This window comes from Somniosus microcephalus, chromosome 3 (genome assembly GCF_052327205.1).
Source record: "Somniosus microcephalus isolate GS21.2 chromosome 3, FLI_Smic_1.0, whole genome shotgun sequence".
NCBI classification, from domain to species: Eukaryota; Metazoa; Chordata; class Chondrichthyes; order Squaliformes; family Somniosidae; genus Somniosus; species Somniosus microcephalus.
In genome coordinates, this window is record NC_140989.1 from 114,463,917 (window position 1) to 114,483,442 (window position 19,526).

At 47.4% G+C, this 19,526-nt stretch overlaps 1 pseudogene; it reads left to right on the forward strand.

The window, feature by feature from the left end:
* Positions 1 to 18,147: 18,147 nt before the first annotated feature.
* LOC147121274 (endogenous retrovirus group PABLB member 1 Env polyprotein-like) lies at positions 18,148 to 18,949 on the forward strand (annotated as a pseudogene).
* Positions 18,950 to 19,526: the final 577 nt, after the last annotated feature.

Sequence of the window (19,526 nt, forward strand, 5' to 3'; positions counted from 1 at the left end):
CAGCTATCTGCAAGTGAGCGCCAGAGGATCTGGTGCTGGGAAATGAGATGGGTCAGGTCGACCAAGTGTCTGTGGAAGAACACTTGGGTACGAGTGATCATCGTATCATAAGATTTAGATTAGCAATGGAGAGGAGCAAGGAACAATCTAGAGTGGAACTTCTAAACTGGAATAGGGCTAACTTCAATGGGATGCGAAAGGATATAGCCAAGGTAAAATGGAACCAAAGACTGACAGGAAAAACTAACGGAACAATGGGTGATCTTTAAGGAGGAGATGTTCCAAGTACAGGCTAGGTGCATTCCAACAAGAGGGAAGGATAAGGGAACCAAAGCAAGGGCTCCTTGGATAACGAGGGAGATAGAGAAGATGATGAAACAAAAAAAGAGGGTATAAGATGCATGGCAGGTGAATTCTTCAAGGGAGAACCAGACTAAATACAATAAGTTGACAGGGGATGTGAAGGTGAAAATAAGATTGGCAAAGAGAGAATATGAGAGTAGAATGGCAGTTAACATAAAAGGGAACCCAAAAATCTTCTACCAGCCTATAAACAGTAAGCAGGTAGTAAGAGACGGGGTGGGGCCTATTAGAGACAAAGAAGGTGATATATGCTTAGAGGCACAGAACAAGGCTAAAATACTCAATGAGTACTTTGTATCGATGTTTACTAAGGAGGTGGATGCTGACAAAATATCGGTAGAAGTGGAAAAGGTAGAAGCAATGGAAGGGGTGAAAATTGATAGACAGGATGTACTAGAAAGGCTGGGTATGCTTAGAGTGGATAAGTCGCCTGGTCCAGATGGCTTGCATCCCAAGTTCATAAGGGAATTGGGGGAGGAGATAGCGGAAGGGCTTGCCATAATTTTCCAATCTTCCTTAGATGCGGGGGAGATGCCTGAGGATTGGAAAGTGGAAAATGTAACACCATTGTTCAAGAAAGGATGTAAGAACAATCCTAGTAACTACAGGCCGGTCAGTTTAACATCAGTGGTGGGTAAAGTTTTAGAAACAATAATCATGGAAAAAAATAACGGGCACTTGGAGAGGTTTAAGCTAATTAAGGAGAGTCAACATGGACTTGTAAAAGGCAGATCGTGTTTCACTAATCTAATTGAATTTTTTGATGAAGTAACAGGGAGGATTGATGAAGGGAATGCAATGGATGTTGTCTACATGGATTTTAGGAAGGCGTTTGACTGAAAGGTTATTTACTAATCCTAGCCCCTTTGGGACTATCCCGGATCAGGCGTATTTCTCAGATGTTCACTTTCAACTAAAGTTTGAGGTAGCCAAATCCTAAAGATGCTTAACTGGGTCTAAAGGTCTGGGCTATCTCTCCCTAAAGGAAAGGAGCCACCCAAGAATGTTACCATCCTCCAGATAGCACTTTCAATAAGTTTAGCTAGACTGTAACAGCCCAAATATTATGAGGATCCAGAGATCTGCCCTCAGAAATGTACCTCTTCACCAAAGCATGTACAGAGATTGGGTTCGCAAGTTATTGATACAGAAGACTTATATGAGACAATTCTAAAATTATATAGAGATTTATTAAAAGAACCAACATGCAATTTACAGTTGGTGAATCAGTCAATTGCAACATTAACGTTCTAAAAAGTGAAAAAACTCAATCTATTTTTAAAAGAGAATCTTACTTTTAAATCTTAACTTTACTACAGTATTACAGTTCTTAAAATTTTCTATACAGGATATCCATCAATCTCAAATTATCTTCGATTCCCGAGGTACAAAGAGTGTAAGACTACAGAGCCGCCTCTGCAGTCGAGAATCGCCTTGCCAGATTAAAGTGATTCTGACACCTCATTTGAGACTTCAATATTTATACCCTTTTTCAATTGTATTCCTTAAGGTTTCTGCTGATCCAAATTAATTATCATTATTCATCTTTCTGCTGACCTCTGCAATTCTTACTGCCACATCAGCTTGTAATATTCCAGATTCTGCCGCATCTCCAAGTGTTCTGGGTTCACCATATAAAAGGTGTGAAGGGCAGATATCACTTATCTCATCTATCACCTTTAAGAGGTTTAATCAAGGTCATTTATCCAGGGTTGACCATTGTTCTATTCCAACAAGGCCACCCATTTGGAGCCACCCATGCTTCTGTTTTAATAAGGTTATTTATTCAGAGTCAACAACTGTCTTATCTCAACAAGGCCAGAATCCTTTCATAAGATAGTGTATTTTTCTAAAATGGTTATATAGTTTATTCCTTCACACACACCCCTTGACCAAAAAATGAACTCGAGCATCAAGGGCAGAGTTTGGTCCATTTTTCAAATAAGGTTACATTAGTACGTTAAACAACATTCATTTCACAAGATTTACAAGAGCCTAATCACGTGCTATGTTAAAATTCCTCTAAGTCACCCCCAGGACAATGTTTTGCCTTATTTTAAATTGGACAGAAATTAAAAGAATGATAGGTACATTGTCAAAAGGTAAATCATGCTTGACTAATCTACTGGAATTTTTTGAGGATGTAACTGGTAGAATAGATAAGGGAGAACCAGTGGATGTGGTGTATTTGGACTTTCAGAAGGCTTTCGATAAGGTCCCGCATAAGAGGTTAGCGTGCAAAGTTAAAGCACATGGGATTGGGGGCAAGGTACTGACTTGGATAGAGAACTGGTTGGCAGACAGGAAGCAAAGAGTTGGAATAAACGGGTCTTTTTCCGAGTGGCAGGTAGTGACTAGTGGGGTACCGCAAGGATCGGAGCTAGGACCCCAGCTATTCACAATATATATTAACGATCTAGACGCGGGAACTAGATGTAATATCTCCAAGTTTGCAGATGACACGAAGCTGGGTGGGCATGTGTGCTGTGAGGAGGATGCAGAGAAACTCCAGTATGATTTGGACAGGTTGGGTGATTGGGCAGATGCATGGCAAATGCAGTATAATGTGGATAAATGCGAGGCTATCCACTTCGGTGGCAAAAACAGGAAGACAGATTATTATCTGAATGGCAATAGATTGGGAAAAGGGAATGTGTAACGAGACCTGGGTGTCCTTGTGCACCGGTCGCTGAAGGTAAGCATGCAGGTGTAGCAAGTGGTTAAAAAGGCAAATGGCATGTTGGCCTTCGTAGCAAGAGGATTCGAGTACAGGAGCAAGGATGTCTTGCTGCAGTTGTACAGGGCATTGGTGAGACCACACCTTGAGTATTGTGTGCAGTTTTGGTCACCTTATCTGAGGAAGGATGTTCTTATCATGGAGGGAGTGCAGTGAAGATTCACCAGACTGATACCTGGGATGGCAGGAATGACGTATGAGGAGAGATTGGGTCGATCAGGCCTATATTCGCTAGAGTTTAGAAGAATGAGAGGGGATCTCATTGAAACTTATAAAATCCTAACAGGACTAGACAGACTAGATGCAGGAAGGATGTTCCCGATGGTCGGGGAGTCCAGAACCAGGGGTCACAGTCTAAGGATAAGGGGTAAGCCATTTAGGACAGAGATGAGGAGGAATTTCTTCACCCAGAGAACCTGTGGAATTCTCTACCACACAAGGCAGTTGAGGCCAATTCATTAAATATATTCAAGGAGGAGTTAGATATATTTCTTAAGGCTAAAGGGATCAAGGGATATGGGGAGAAAGCAGGGACAGGGTACTGAATTTGGATGATCAGCCTTGATCTCATTAAATGGCGGAGCAGGCTCGAGGTGCCGAATGGCCTACTCCTGCTCTTATCTATATATATAAATCGGTACTTCTGTCATTCTATCTGTCTATCTGTCTATCTGTCTACCTGTCTACCTGTCTGTCATCGCGTGTGCGTTGCGGGTATGCACTCGAAAGTTACAGGGCGTACCTATGCGCGCGTTACCTCCAAAGAAAGCTTACGCTTCCGAGACGGTTTTAAGCGTATTTACGTTTCGGCTGGGCTAAAATTGCGCCCGCAGTATCCCAAAAACCTTCAACATTCCGCTCATTAGCATCTCATTATCCGCTCATTAGCGACAGAGTGACCTCGAGCTCCACCAATTGTACGCCGGGTTGCTGGCGTGTGCCGCCGGGCCAATCGGTGCGCGTGTGGCCGGGCTTTATCGTTCTGAACCGAGGTGAGTCGCCGCCATCTTGATTCCAAACTTTTCCTTTCTTTTTCCCGCTTTCTGCGTCTTAAAAAAAAACGTTGCTTTTAAAACACATATTGCTTTTTAAAAAAATGATTTCGAAAGTAATTAACTTATCTAATCTCATTAATTTTCCTACCTTTCCCCGTTTTTCCAGCGGCGTCTCCTCCGCACCCACGCCCGAGCTAGGCACCTCCCGGCCCCACTAGAAGGCTGGAGGGCCGAGCCTCAGCCCAGCGCCGCTAGGGTGCGCGCGCAGCAGGAGCTGAGACGTCTCTCTCTGCCGGGGCTTGCTGAGCGTCCAGCGTTACCCTGGCAACGGGCGCAATCGGCGGTCTTCACCTCGGGGGGAGGGGGGGGGCGGCCGCGACCCTCGGGGGGGGGGGGGGCCGCGACCCTCGGGGGGGGGGGCCGCGACCCTCGGGGGGGGGGGGCCGCGACCCTCGGGGGGGGGCCGCGCGCGCAGCAGGAGCAGCTGAGACGCGGCGTCTCTCTCTCTGGCTTGGTCAGCGTCACGGTTGCCCTGGCAACCGGGCCCGCAGGCCGAGAGAGACGCCGCGTCTCAGCTCCTGCTGCGCGCGCAATCGGCGGCCTTCACCTCCGGTTGGGGGCGCGACCCTCGGGGGGTCGCGACCCTCGGGGGGGGGGCGCCCGCCGCCCTCCCTCCCCCCCTCCCTCCCCCTCCACCCCCGCCCTCCCTTCCCCTCCCTCCCCTCCCCCCCCGCCCTCCCTTCCCCTCCCCTGCCCTCCCTTCCCCGCTCCCTCCCTTCCTTCCCCCCTCCCCTCCCCCCGCCCTCCCTTCCCCGCCCTCTCCCCCTACCCCCTCCCCCGCCCTCCCTTCCCCTCCCCCTCCCCTCCCTCCCCCCTCCCCTCCCCTCCCTCTCTTCCCCCCAGTCGCTCTCTCTCTTCCCCCCAGTCGCTCTCTCTCTTCCCCCCAGTCGCTCTCTCTCTCTCTTCCAACAACAACATGCCCTCGAAAAAGCCTCGGCACCGCCGGGCACTTCAGCTAGTCTTCTATGTTTCTATGTTTCTATGCAATTAGCGAAACAACATGTAAGTAGAATGTCCAATTGGCAGATGTACGTTCCGTAGAGGTGAGTTATTCATACGAGTCAAGGAGACGTTGTTGGAGCTGGCTGAAGCTTGACGAAATCTGCAATTTTCTGAAGGTTGTGATCTTGATCGCTGTTCCATTAATCCAGCATGAGGACAGATTCTGCTAGTAGCAGAGAAGACTGTTGGAGCGAGCGGGTGTTCATTGATGTAGAATGTTTCTTGTGACGTCGGAAAGAGTCACTTGATTTTATAAAGTCCATAAAAGATTGATTTAAAGGTACATCCACTCTATACACATCCAATTGGTATATCGGGAGAGAAGTATTATCAAACTGTTCCTCAAACGATGATGAGCCATTAGAGAGGTAGGTTCTGTCATCAGGAGACTTTGGTTTTCCCTGTTTTCTTAAAGGCCTTGCCAGAAGCTCAGTTGATTCCTTCTCCATCCGCAGTGTTTTCCTCCTTCATTGAAGTAACTTTTGGTCTTTACTCGTTTTGGTCGTTGCTTTTTGCAAAACCAATTTCTGAGGCGTTGCCAAGCATCGTGTGGAGTGGTCGGCAACACTGTCTAGCTGACCTTCGTCAGTAGTTCGATCGCATCTGTTTCCGATGTCGTGCTCCAAGCTGGGTCTTGGAAGACAGTGTACAACTGCACCTTGTATTGTTCCTCCATATCCCGCAGGACACCTTTTTAGATTGCCTATGGAGACAGTTTTAAGAGTTTGCTTGCCATTTGGCTGATTAAAAGGTATTTCAACAGTTCTTTCATTAATAATGGAACGTATTTGAACAGGTTTTTTCCACTTAGGTCTTAAACCAGGTCTTTGCTCGAACTTCTTTTCCTGTACCCATTCTCCTGCTAGGGGTTGCCATGCTTTGTTTGTCAATTTTTTCTGCCTATTTGTCTCCCTTATCCTCTGATCAATTTGATGTATCTCATCTGTTATTTCTTCTTTTTTAATCTAACTGTCGCTGTCGGGTCAAGGAATCAGGGAGTGTAGAGGCAATAAAAGAGCATGGGTAAGTGGTGTATGCATCTCAACCCCATACATCAGATAATATGGAGTTTTAGGGACACTGTCCCTGATGCAGATACAGGCACATTATTAAGTGATAGCTGCACTTCCGGTATGACGGTGGTCCACTTATTTCCCCTGATTTTCAACAGTTTTACCAATAGCTTTTTTACTTCCTGGTTTTTACGTTCCACCAGCCCCACTGATTGCGGATGATGTGGTGTACTGTGCTCTAACCCAATCCCCTTTGTTCGCAGTAGTCTTTGAAGACCTTGGAGACAAAGGCTCCGCCTTGATTGGAGTGTAAGATTTTGGGTGCACCAGCTACAGTAATTATGTCAGTAATAGCATTGGCAAGTGCGTTTTCTGAAACAGTTTTTGTGGGGACCAACCAGCAGAAGGAAGTGCATCCATCAACACAAACGAGAACATGTCCGTTTTCCAAAGACGGGGGAAGTGGCCCAATAAAGTCAATAAAGAATTTTCCCGTTGGTTCATCAGCTTTCACAGGAGCCAATGGTGGTGGCTTAATTAGTGATGACTTATTAGTTAAATTGCATAGCTCACAATTTGCAGGCCTTAAGCATGCCTGGCCACCAATATAAGGGAGTCAATTTGCAGAATGTTGTTCTGGCACTACAATGTGCTTGACCTATGCCCTTGTGAGCTTCTTTTACAAGCTGTTTTCGTTTGTGTCTTGGGGGTACTTCTTGGTTTCCCTTGGGCAAGTTAACTAGCACAATACCAGTAGGGGCTTCCGAATAAAAGTACTTTGATGGATATCCTGGTGGATTCTCTTTTGTTGGGTCTAATAGCTGAATCAGATCCTCATCCTGATTAGCTACCCGTTCTGCCCTAGTGATAACACTAATATTGGCAGGCCCCTCTCAAGGGGCTGTCATGCAGACTGAACGTTTCACTTGTTCGCCTGCAAGACTGTTTCCTTTTGAGTGTACTGTCCCAGTGGTATGCCCATTTACATGAATCACCTGACAATTCTGTTTCTCCATCCTCGAACGGAGAATGTCTTCCCACAATGACTTATGTTTTATGGGTTTACCCTTATGATTGGTAAAGTTTGTTTGTTCCCAGAAAACTAGATCTTGGTTATATCCTCTTTTACAATAATCACTATCTGTACAGATTAGTGTGGGTTTAATAGGGTCTGCCTTTTCTAAAGCACACTGTAGTGCTGCGGCTTCAGCATATTGCGCTGTCTTATGGTCAAGGGGTATGGACAGTAATTCTTCTGGATAAAAAAATAGGAATCTCGAAAAGTCCCTACTACTATCCCCATCCCAGCTGAGGATTGTTGGGATGTCCCTTTTTTAATCGTCATTGACGATCCATCACAGTAAATGACTTGATGGTATTCTGTAAGTGGTCTCATAGGTATTTGTCTGATTCCCTCCTCCGTATCATCATCCTCCATGATGGGGAGATGCTCTAAGTCCATTTCCAGGGATAGGAATTTAAAAATTAGTGTAGGATCATTTAAGAATGATGCCCATTTATCATATCGGATATAGGTGGCTCTTTTTTCATCAGAGGCCATCCTCAATACTGATCTTAAATCGGGAATCTCAGTATAGATGGTAATGGGGTATTTCCCTTGAAGGGTTCGTGCCTTGATGAGGCATTGATTATAATGGATTCTAAGCTGCCTATAGTCTTCTCGAAGATTCTGGTCATTTATTTCATCATGAGCTTGCCACCTTAACTGGAATCCATGGCCCCCAGGAACATAGGCTGCTCCGGGTCCTACTATTCGGCCATGGTTGCCTCCGCCTTGTTGGGCACCATTCATTAGGCCTCCCAATTGTGCAGGTGTGCACCTTATCATTAAGGAATTTAGTGGATTTGGAGTACTTGTTTGATTATCCCACTGGATATTCTGTATCCCCTGGTTCTGGGGATCAACATCAATCGTGCCATGAGTTCTAACGGCTCCATCGGCATCAAAGCCCTCTATTTCAAAAATTATTACTTGGCCTTGTGGAGGTATAGGGATAGGATTATTTCCCCTAATAAAGAAATCGTTTGAATTTCCTAATAAAAAGACTTGGCCATTTCCGAAAGGGTCTGCCATTTCGTCAGGACCTAATCTCGGTTAGGATTTAATATGAACTTTATAAGAAATTTCTAGACCTCACTGGTATATTGAGGGAGTTCTGATTTAAGTTCTACAAGGACTGATCAGGGACTTGTTGTCTCCAGAGACTTAAATCTGGATCTTAGTACCACTGTCAGTAAAACACTCCTTCTATACTTAAAAATCTACAAGATGGATATAGATATAAATATAAGTATAGAGTTCTGTATCAACTCGTTAACATACACGTTGGGCACCAACTGAAAGGATATTTACTAGTCCTAGCCCGTTTGGGGCTATCCCGGGTCAGGTATATTTCTCAGGTGTTCACTTTCAACTAAAGTTTGAGGTAACCGAATCCTAAAGATGCTTAACTGAGTCTAAAGGTCCAGGCTATCTCTCCCTAAAGGAAAGGAGCCACCCGAGAATGTTACCGTCCTCCAGATAGCACTTGTAATAAGTTTAGCTAGACTGTAACGTCCCGAATATTATGAGGGTCCGGAGATCTCCCCTCAGAACTGTACCTCTCCACCAAAGAGTTTACAGAGATTGGGTTCACGAGTTATTAATACAGAAGACTTAAATGAGACAATTCTAAAAATATATAGAGATTTATTAAAAGAACCGACATGCAGTTTACAGTTGGTGAATCAGTCAATCGCAACGTTAACAGTTCTAAAAAGAGAAATATAGAAACATAGAAGATAGGAGCAGGAGTAGGCCATTCGGCCCCTTGAGCCTGCTCCGCCATTCAATGCGATCATGGCTGATCATCCAAATTCAGTACCCTGTCCCTGCCTTCTCTCCATATCCCTTGATCCCTTTAGCCTTAAGAAATATATCTAACTCCTTCTTGAATATATTTAATGAATTGGCCTCTAGTGCTTTCTGTGGTAGAGAATTCCACAGGTTCACCACTCTCTGGGTGAAGAAATTCCTCCTCATCTCTGTCCTAAATGGCTTACTCCTTATCCTTAGACTGTGACCTCTGGTTCTGGACTGCCCCGCCATTGGGAACATCCTTCCTGCATCTAGTCTGTCTAGTCCTGTTAGAATTTTATAAGTTTCAATGAGATCCCCTCTCATTCTTCTTGAAGGGTTGGGATTTGAGCCAGTTGAATGTTGCAGTCAAACGACACAGCATGACAACCTAGTTTCGGTTGAAACTAGTTGAAACCACAAATGGAACAGATGGTCAGAAACTGAACTACAAAAGCGATTAAGCATGTGGAGATATGAGAAGCTGCAATAACAACGTTAACATTTGCAGAACAATCGGATTACGAAGTAACAACTGTCACGTGGATGGATGTAAGGTATATTTGATTAACCTTTAAGCCATGTCCAATCACGAGTCACTGACTCAGATCGGCCGACACCACGATGAAGCAAGAATGGACCCTGCAATCCAGATAACTGGAAAAACTTAGATAAAAGACAGAACTGAAAGAAGGGGCTTAGCTAACGATGTAAAGTTATAATTAGGTTGTTTTTGAAGGAATATAATTGGGCCGGATTGGCCAAGGAATAAGTAATGTAATAACGGCTATCGGTGTGCTCCAGTCTTGTACTGTATATAAGCTTGTGAATTTTGTTGATAGGAGAGAAGGTGCTCGCACAGACCGCGGGGTCTGAGACGCTTCTCCCAGAGCTCTGTTTTCAATAAACTGCACCTTTTACTTTACCACAGATTAGATGTGAATTTATTTTCACCCAACAAATTGGCGCTGCGAGCAGGGTACTGCGGAGCTGGAAGACCGCCTGCACCAGTGAGCGGGGCGAGTAGTCAGATCTTTGACCATCCAGAAATTGGATCACTCGGAAGGGCGGTGTGACGGCGACGCAGTATCAAAAGAATCTGGTATCCGTGACGGGTGAGAGATGCAGTTTAAATAGTGGTTAAGTTGATTGAAACCTGATGTGTTATTTCGGAATATAAATGTCTCGAGGACCCATACTGAGCCGGAATTAAGAGGGCGACTGGGCCCCACATGAAGGCCAGAGTTAGTTGGGAATCCGAGACAGACTAAAAGACTCTCTGCTGTGTTGCGTTGCGGGATCTGTTGTATTGCATTACGTGATGTATTGTATTAATGTATTAACGGCTGCAAGTGAAATAATCACCTCTGACAGCGAGATAGTTACAAGTCAGGACCGCCATCACTAGTGGTGGACGATAGGTAGACCTCTGAGAACAAGTTATTAGGGGGGACCGGGATGCGGTAAACTAGTAACAAGAATTAATACTGTGATGAAATATTTCCATTCATCACTGCCTGTGACTGAGATCGGTTTCAGTGTCATTTCCCTTCCCCCAGACCTCATTGTATTGTGTACTGGAATGTGCTGTATTGTATACTGGAATGTGCTGTGTGTAGGGCTCCGCCCATACCTGGCCCCGTTTGTAAGCTAGCTTTCAGTCTAGCCCCAGTCTCCAGAAGGACGACATCTCTCTCGCTTACGTGTTTCGTTCTAAGTTAATAAAAGCCTTGTTTTGTTCTGCTACCTTCGAGTCTCGGAATTATTGAGGCACATCAATTTTATTAACTTATTTTCAACACTATGGATCAACTCCTGAAACCCGAACGTTTGGATTTGGATCAACATGCTCCGGACGCATCAGCACGCTTCGGACACTGGTTTGAGTGTATGGAATTCTTCCTGGACAATTCCGCAGCCGTCAAAGACGCTACGGGCGCTGCGAGGATGTGACTCGGAATTCTGCGGAATTGGGTAAGCCACCAGGTTTACCCCCTCATCCAAGACGCCGAGACGTACCTGGCCGCCTGCGACATCTTAAAGGCGCATTACCAGCAGCCTACGAATGCGGTGTATGCTAGGCACCTGCTCGCCACCCGCGCACAGCGACCTGGGGAATCGGTGGAGGAGTTCCTAAGCACCCTGAAAATGCTTGGCAAAGACTGCAAGTGCCAAGATGTAAAAGCCGCAGTGTACACTGATGAGCTTGTTCGCGATGCCTTCATCACAGGCCTCAGCTCCACTTACATCCGGCAAAGACTGCTGGAAAAAACGGGGTTGGACCTGAAACAGGCTGCGGACACCGCGCGATCCCTGGATGTGGCCCAGAGAAACTCGGACGCCTACTCTTCAGCCCGCGCCGTCCACGCCGCCACGTATGCACCGAGGGCGCCGCCATCTTGGAAGGCATCTTCCCCGCCCGACAGCCCGACACCGGCTGGGCCCCGCTCTCCCCCCAGAAGCCCTACGACAGCCGCGACGCGTCAGGGACCCAACTGCTACTTCTGCGGGCAGCCAAAGCACACCAGAAACCTGTGCCCGGCGAAAGGCACCACCTGCTTTAAGTGCGGTAAGAAGGGGCACTTCGGGAAGGTGTGCAGAGGGAACCCCGCCGGAAAACCAACCGCCGGAAAACCCGCCACCGCCGCGTGTGCGCCGTGGGAGCGGCCATCTTGGACGCCATCTTGCCCGACCTCGTGGGGTCCGCCATCTTGTGAGCAGACAGCGTGGACGCCATCTTGTATCGATCAGGGCCCTACAGTGGCATCGGTCACAGTGGACCAGACCAGGCCGCACCCGCTATCCAGATCAATGGTGGACATCGAGGTAAACGGGTGCCGGGTTAAATGCTTAATTGACAGTGGAAGCACGGAGAGCTTTATCCACCCAGAACTGGCACAACAACTCTCCCTAAAGGTGGTCCCTACTCAGGGTACCATCTCTATGGCTGACAAAACCCAGACATCGACCATTCTGGGTTACTGCACGGTACAATTGTGCGTTAACGGAACTGTATATGATAATTTTAAAGTATTAATCATGAAGAACCTATGTGCGAGCGTGATCTTGGGCCTGGATTTCCAGTGCAACCACCAAAGCATCACGCTCAAGTACGGTGGGTCCCAGCCGCCCCTCACAGTGTGCGGTCTGGCTACCCTGAAGGTAAAGCCGCCTTCGCTATTCGCGAACCTTACCCCTAACTGCCGGCCAATAGCGACCAAAAGCAGGAGGTACAGCTGGGAGGACAGGCGGTTTATCGCGGCCGAGGTAGGCAGGCTCCTGAAAGAGCGCATTATTGAACGCAGCAACAGCCCGTGGCGCGCCCAAGTGGTAGTGGTAAGGGGTAGTGAGAAGAAACGGATGGTGATCGACTATAGTCAAACGATCAACAGGTACACCCAACTAGACGCCTACCCGCTACCCCGCATATCAGAAATGGTGAACCAAATCGCCCAATACCGGGTGTTCTCCACCATCGACCTCAAGTCAGCGTACCACCAGCTCCCTATCAGACCAGAGGACCGCCCGTACACCGCCTTCGAGGCGAACGGACGCCTCTACCAATTCCTCAGAGTCCCCTTTGGGGTGACGAATGGGGTCTCGGTCTTCCAGAGGGAGATGGACCGCATGGTCGATGACCACCACTTGCAGGCAACCTTCCCCTACCTCGACAACGTCACCATCTGCGGTCACAACCAGCAGGATCACGACTCGAACCTCAAGAGGTTCCTGAAAACCGCACAAAAACTCAACCTCACCTACAACGAGGACAAGTGCGTTTACAACACCACGCGCCTCTGCATACTAGGCAGCGTGGTGGAGAATGGGGAAATCGGACCAGACCCCGACCGATTGCGCCCCCTACGGGAGCTGCCCCTGCCCAACACTCCCAAAGCCCTGAAAAGGTGCCTGGGGTTATTTTCTTATTATTCCCAATGGGTCCCCAACTACTCCGACAAAGCCCGCCCCCTCTTGAAAGCATCCTCTTTCCCGCTCTCTGCTGAGGCCCACGCCGCCTTCAAAAGCATTAAGCAGGATATTGAGCGGGCCACGCTACAGGCAGTGGACGAGAACACTCCATTTCAAGTGGAAAGTGATGCGTCTGACTTCGCCTTGGCGGCCACCCTCAACCAGGCGGGGCGGCCCGTAGCTTTCTTCTCGAGGACCCTCCAAGGGCCCGAGGTCAGACACTCCTCCGTGGAAAAGGAGGCCCAAGCCATCGTGGAGGCAGTGCGCCACTGGCGCCACTACCTAGCCGGCAAACGCTTCACCCTACTTACCGACCAGCGGTCGGTAGCGTTTATGTTCAATAATAAACAGAGGGGGAAGATTAAAAATGATAAGATTCTTAGGTGGCGGATCGAGCTCTCCACCTTCGAGTACGACATCATTTACCGGCCAGGGGCCCTTAACGAATCCCCTGACGCCCTCTCACGAGGGATGTGTGCCAGCGCCACCGGGGATCGGCTACAGACCCTCCACAACGACCTCTGCCACCCAGGGGTCACGCGGCTGTTCCACTTCATAAAGTCCCGTAACTTACCCTACTCGATTGAGGAAGTTCGGTCCCTGACCAGGAACTGCCGCACTTGCGCTGAGTGCAAGCCTCGGTTCTACCGCCCAGATAGAGCCCACTTAATCAAAGCTACACGGCCCTTTGAGCGGCTCAGCTTAGATTTCAAGGGCCCCCTCCCGTCCGTCGACCGCAATGTTTACTTCCTGAACATTGTGGACGAATACTCCCGGTTCCCATTCGCTTTCCCCTGCCCAGACATGACCAGCGCCACGGTCATTAAATGCCTCAACAGCCTGTTCTGCCTGTTCGGTATGCCGAGCTACATCCATACGGATAGGGGGGCGTCCTTCATGAGTGAAGAGCTACGCCAGTGCATGCTGTCCAGGGGGATCGCCACGAGCCGTACCACCAGCTACAACCCCCGGGGTAACGGCCAAGTGGAGCGAGAGAACGGGACAGTATGGAAAGCAGTCACTCTAGCTCTAAGGACCAAGGGCCTCCCTATCTCCCGCTGGCAGGAAGTCCTCTCGGATGTGCTCCATTCGATACGGTCGCTATTGTGTACGGCCACTAATACCACGCCTCATGAACGAATGTTTGTCTTTCCCCGGAAATCCACCTCAGGCGTATCCATGCCGTCATGGCTCTCTGCCCCAGGTCCGGTACTCGTGTGAAGGCATGTGAGGGGCCACAAGACGGACCCTCTCGTGGAGCCAGTACACCTACTCCATGCCAACCCCCAATACGCATATGTCCGGCACGCCGACGGAAGGGAGGACACCGTGTCCATAAAAGACGTCGCCCCAGCCGGCATCGACAACAACCACGGCAATAGCGGCAACGACGATCACAGCAACTCTTACCCACCCACTACTCTTTCATCACCCCCGGCAGAACACCGACCAACGGCACCCCCACCAACTACCCCTTCAACAACCCTGGCGGCACCCCCGGCAGAGACCCAGGAGGCTACCGGGGACACCCAGCTGACACCCGCGGCACCGCAACAGCCACGTCGGTCGCAGAGGACTATCAAACCCCCGAACAGACTAAATCTATAGAAGGGGTGAATATGATGAAATATTTCCATTCATCACTGCCTGTGACTGAGATCGGTTTCAGTGTCATTTCCCTTCCCCCAGACCTCATTGTATTGTGTACTGGAATGTGCTGTATTGTATACTGGAATGTGCTGTGTGTAGGGCTCCGCCCATACCTGGCCCCGTTTGTAAGCTAGCTTTCAGTCTAGCCCCAGTCTCCAGAAGGACGACATCTCTCTCGCTTACGTGTTTCGTTCTAAGTTAATAAAAGCCTTGTTTTGTTCTGCTACCTTCGAGTCTCGGAATTATTGAGGCACATCAATTACATTATGGCGGAAGGCGGAGGCCCAGACTGGGGTCCGCCAGGATCGATGAGTCGGCTCTACGCTGACGACCAAAAGGGTTTGATCAATAAAATGAAGAAAGATGGGTGGGATCCACTAGAAAAACCAATAACACAACGGGAGTGGTGGGAAAAGCAGAAACAAAAGAAAACTAAGAAAGCAGGAGTAATTTTAATACATCAGTTACTAATGTTAACAAAAAGGGTTAAGACACAAACCAGTAAGATGGAAGAACAAGAAATGAGAATAGCAGAATTAGAAACTTTAGTAGAAAGGATGGAATTGACAGGCAAGGGAAAAGGAGACAAATGGGATAAAGAAAACCCCCCGCCGTATGCCTCGGCTCCACCTGGAGACGAAAGTGATATTCCGGTAGTGCCGATGGCACACGTAATACGACACCCAGTGCCAGCTCAACATCGATATCGGGCTTTCTCACCTCTTGAAAAACAAGCCATTCTTAAAGATTTTGGAACCTTTAAACCCCGTAGTCAGAACTCAGAGTTCTGGAGGAATTTAGAGGAAATGTGGGAAATCCATGATTTACACCCTCGAGACATCCACCAGTTAGTTGGGGCGAAATGCCCAGCTGACAAATGGAGAAATGTAAACCCCGCTGCAGGCATGCAAGATGGAGCGTGGGTGGATGCAGTACCTGCAAGTGCCACACTGGCGGCACAGCGGGCAGCATACGGGCCCTTTAAGATCGCAGTAGAAACAGCACTTGGGGCCCCTACTATAAACTGGGGAAAAATCCAATCAATAAAGCAAAGAAAGGGAGAATCTAGTAGTGATTATGGAGAACGATTGTTTGACGCCTATTGCGAATCGTCAGGGCAAGCAAACCCACAACGAACAGACCAGCCCTTCATCCAGATGTTTAAGGAAGGACTCTCATCGGCACACCAAGCCATCCTAAAAATGGGGGTAGTAGCCGCCCCGACGTATGATCTCGCAGTTCAATGGGCATGTCAGATCGATGCAAAGGAATCTGAACACACCGAAAAGGGAGGTGTAAAAAATTAAACAGGAAAGGGTAGCAGCAGGCGGGGGGGCATCACAACCAAACAAGAGGATTCAGGGGAACTGTTATAATTGTGGGAAGAAGGGACATATGGCAAAGGATTGCAGGAGTGGAAAGAAAGGGGGATGTGACTATTGCGGTAAGCCAGGACACCAGAGTCACAGCTGTTGGCAGAAGAAAGGAGACGTGGACCAGACACGGGGCGCTTATCTCAGTCCGGAGGATAGAAGGGACTTTCTTGAGTACCTCAAGTCAAAAGGGAAGAGTCAATGACGGGAGGCGGCCCCAGTAAAAGGAGGCTCGGATAACCGAGTCTATGTAGCAGCATTATTAGGGGGCCAACCGTGTGAAATGTTAGTTGACACAGGAGCATCAGTATCCTTGACTGATTTGCCCCTTCCGACAACCAAGGAGTATATATATAATAGTAGGATTAGGGGGTATAAAAATTAAGGCTTATAAAAGTGAAGTACAAGTTTTAGAGATAACAGGAAAACTCCTCCCCGCCCAATTTTATGTGTGTCCAAATAACGAAGGTACCATATTAGGAATAGACTTGCTAAAAGAATTTAATATATTGGTGGACTCCACGCAAAATAAAATTGTTTGGTCCAAAGGAGATGGGTCCAAGGTCAGTATAGATAAACCATGCACCAATTTGGCTAGGGTAGGGAGTGCAGCATCTTTGAGCAGGGATTGGGAACTAGAACGAAAACCATACGGGACCATATGCAAAATTATGAAAGGGGTTTGGGCTAAGACAAAACAGGACACCGGACGGGTAAAAACGGAGCCAATCACGGTTCCAGGTGCAGAACACAAGCCCCTTAAGCAATACCCTATTAAACCAGAAGCACGGGAAGCGGTACAAGAAATAATGCGTGATCTGGAAGAAAGGGGCATAATTAGGATTACCAAAAGCACGACCAACTCACCCGTATGGCCAGTCACCAAACCGGATAAATCATTCCAACTGACTATTGATTATACTGAATTAACAAGGTAACGCCCAAATTGCACCCAATAGTGGCCAGCCCATCCACAATCTTAAATGCCTTGAACTCGGAGCACAAGATTTTTACAGTTTAGGACATAGCTAATGGATTCTGGTCTTTACCTTTAGACCAGGAATCCCAGAATACGTTTGCCTTTACGGTCGGGGAAAGACAGTATACATGGACTAGGCTACCTCAGGGGTTCTATAACAGCCCGGCGGTATTCCACCGGGTAATGAGTTCACTGTTAGAAACAGTGAACCTCAACCCGTATCGCAGCACTGTGTTGCAATACGTGGATGACCTGTTAATCGCCTCGGAAGATGAGCATGGACATGCAGCTGCTTTAACTGAAGTCCTTATTAGTGGAGATACTTGCGCATGTATATATATATATAGATACATAAAGGGGATGGGGCGGTGGAAACACTGGACTCAACTGAAGGTCTACAAGGACTAAAATGCATATTTGTATATTTAACAGGTGATACCTGCAATCAATCTCAATAACCCTTTGGAAAATTGTTAATACGTCTTTAAAATGTATTTGACTATACTATTGTTTTGTGGAATATGTGTGGCGTTGACCGGAGTGACATGCCACCCGGCACGGGAAAAGCGAGAGTTACATGTTAATACGTTTTTGTATATGAGTTATGTGTATGTAAGGGACAAGGGAGAAAGTGCGTGTTGGGTATGTAGCCATATCCCAATCCACTCCAACAGGGGAATCCCTCTTAGACCAATACCATTGAACGTAATTCAAATGGCAGAATGGTTCTTTAGTAGAAACAATACGAGCAGTAGTACTAATGGTAACGACACCCAGAGCAGAAAACGGGAGGAACAAAGAGTACAGTTCAGGAGTGCAGGATATCCCTTAAACATGTTTGAAGGATGGTACAAACCCGTGTATAATATAAGCAAAAAGCCACCGTACCTTATCCTCACAAACACAACTGGGGTAGGAAGACCCGTTGGGACGATATGTTGGATAAGGAATGTAAGCAGAGGGGAAGAGGGGAATCTGGAAGCAGGAAGCAGTAGTTGTAAACATAATTGGACAACACTCGAACAAGGTTCACCCTTAGAAGTTTGGTGGTTTAACACAACTGGTTTAACAAACCTCACTAGTGGGGGGAAATGGAACGGAATCACAGGGAGTAATGGCGAGTCTGGCTTTTCCACAGTCGCAACGAATATGAACCTAACTGCCTATAACGGGACCTATTTTATTTGTGGGCATAAGGCATACCCATGGCTTCCACAAAATTGGACTGGGTCCTGCTATTTGGGATATGTGATGCCATACATCCATCACTTGCCCTCCCTAGCAGATCATCACCATTGTAGCATCGGTATTAGAGAAAGTAGCTAATGACACAGCTGAAGCCCTGTCTGAAATAAGTGCAGAAATGGTGGCTATGAGAACAATAGCTCTCCAGAATAGGATGGCCCTTGATTATCTCCTAGCTAAAAAAGGTGGCACATGCGCAATGATAGGTGCTGAGTGCTGCACCTACATACCAGATAGCTCAGAGAATATAACCAATTTGGCCGAACATATACAAAAGGAGGTAAAAAAATTACACCAAACCTCAGGGGAAGGTTGGTTGGATTGGCTCTTCGGAGGATCATGGGGATCGTATTTGATACATGGATTTATAATTGTTGTTGTAGTGATGACAATATGTTGTGTTATGATAACAATTTTGAAAGTATGTTGTAAATTGGCACTCGCCGGCATTCCAGTAGCATCTGGAGATGCGATAAAACCCCTGCTATCAACGACAGATGAACTACAAGCAACAGGAGAAGACGACGAGGACGACGAGTCTCACATGTAAAGAGTCACATGATGATCAACGAAGGACGAGCTCAGGACAATTGAGCCCAACCCTCAATACAGGGTGACTACCCGGTGGATGGCAAGAAACGGCATTGGTAGTTGGTATCCCGGGGCAAAATCTAAATTTGTACCGGGACCAACATGAGGTATTGAAGGGTTGGGATTTGAGCCAGTTGAATGTTGCAGTCAAACGACACAGCATGACACTAGTTGAAACTAGTTGAAACCACAGATGGAACAGATGGTCAGAAACTGAACTACAAAAGCGATTAAGCATGTGGAGATATGAGAAGCTGCAATAACAAGGTTAACATTTGCAGAACAATCGGATTACGAAGTAACAACTGTCACGCGGATGTATGTAAGGTATATTTGATTAACCTTTAAGCCATGTCCAATCACGAGTCACTGACTCAGATCGGCCGACGCCATGATGAAGCAAGAATGGACCCTGCAATCCAGATAACTGGACAAACTTAGATAAAAGACAGAACTGAAAGAAGGGGCTTAGCTAACGATGTAAAGTTATAATTAGGTTGTTTTTGAAGGAACATAATTGGGCCGGATTGGCCAAGGAATAAGTAATGTAATAACGGCTATCGGTGTGCTCCAGTCTTGTACTGTATATAAGCTTGTGAATTTTGTTGATAGGAGAGAAGGTGCTCGCACAGGCCGCGGGGTCTGAGACGCTTCTCCCAGAGCTCTGTTTTCAATAAACTGCACCTTTTACT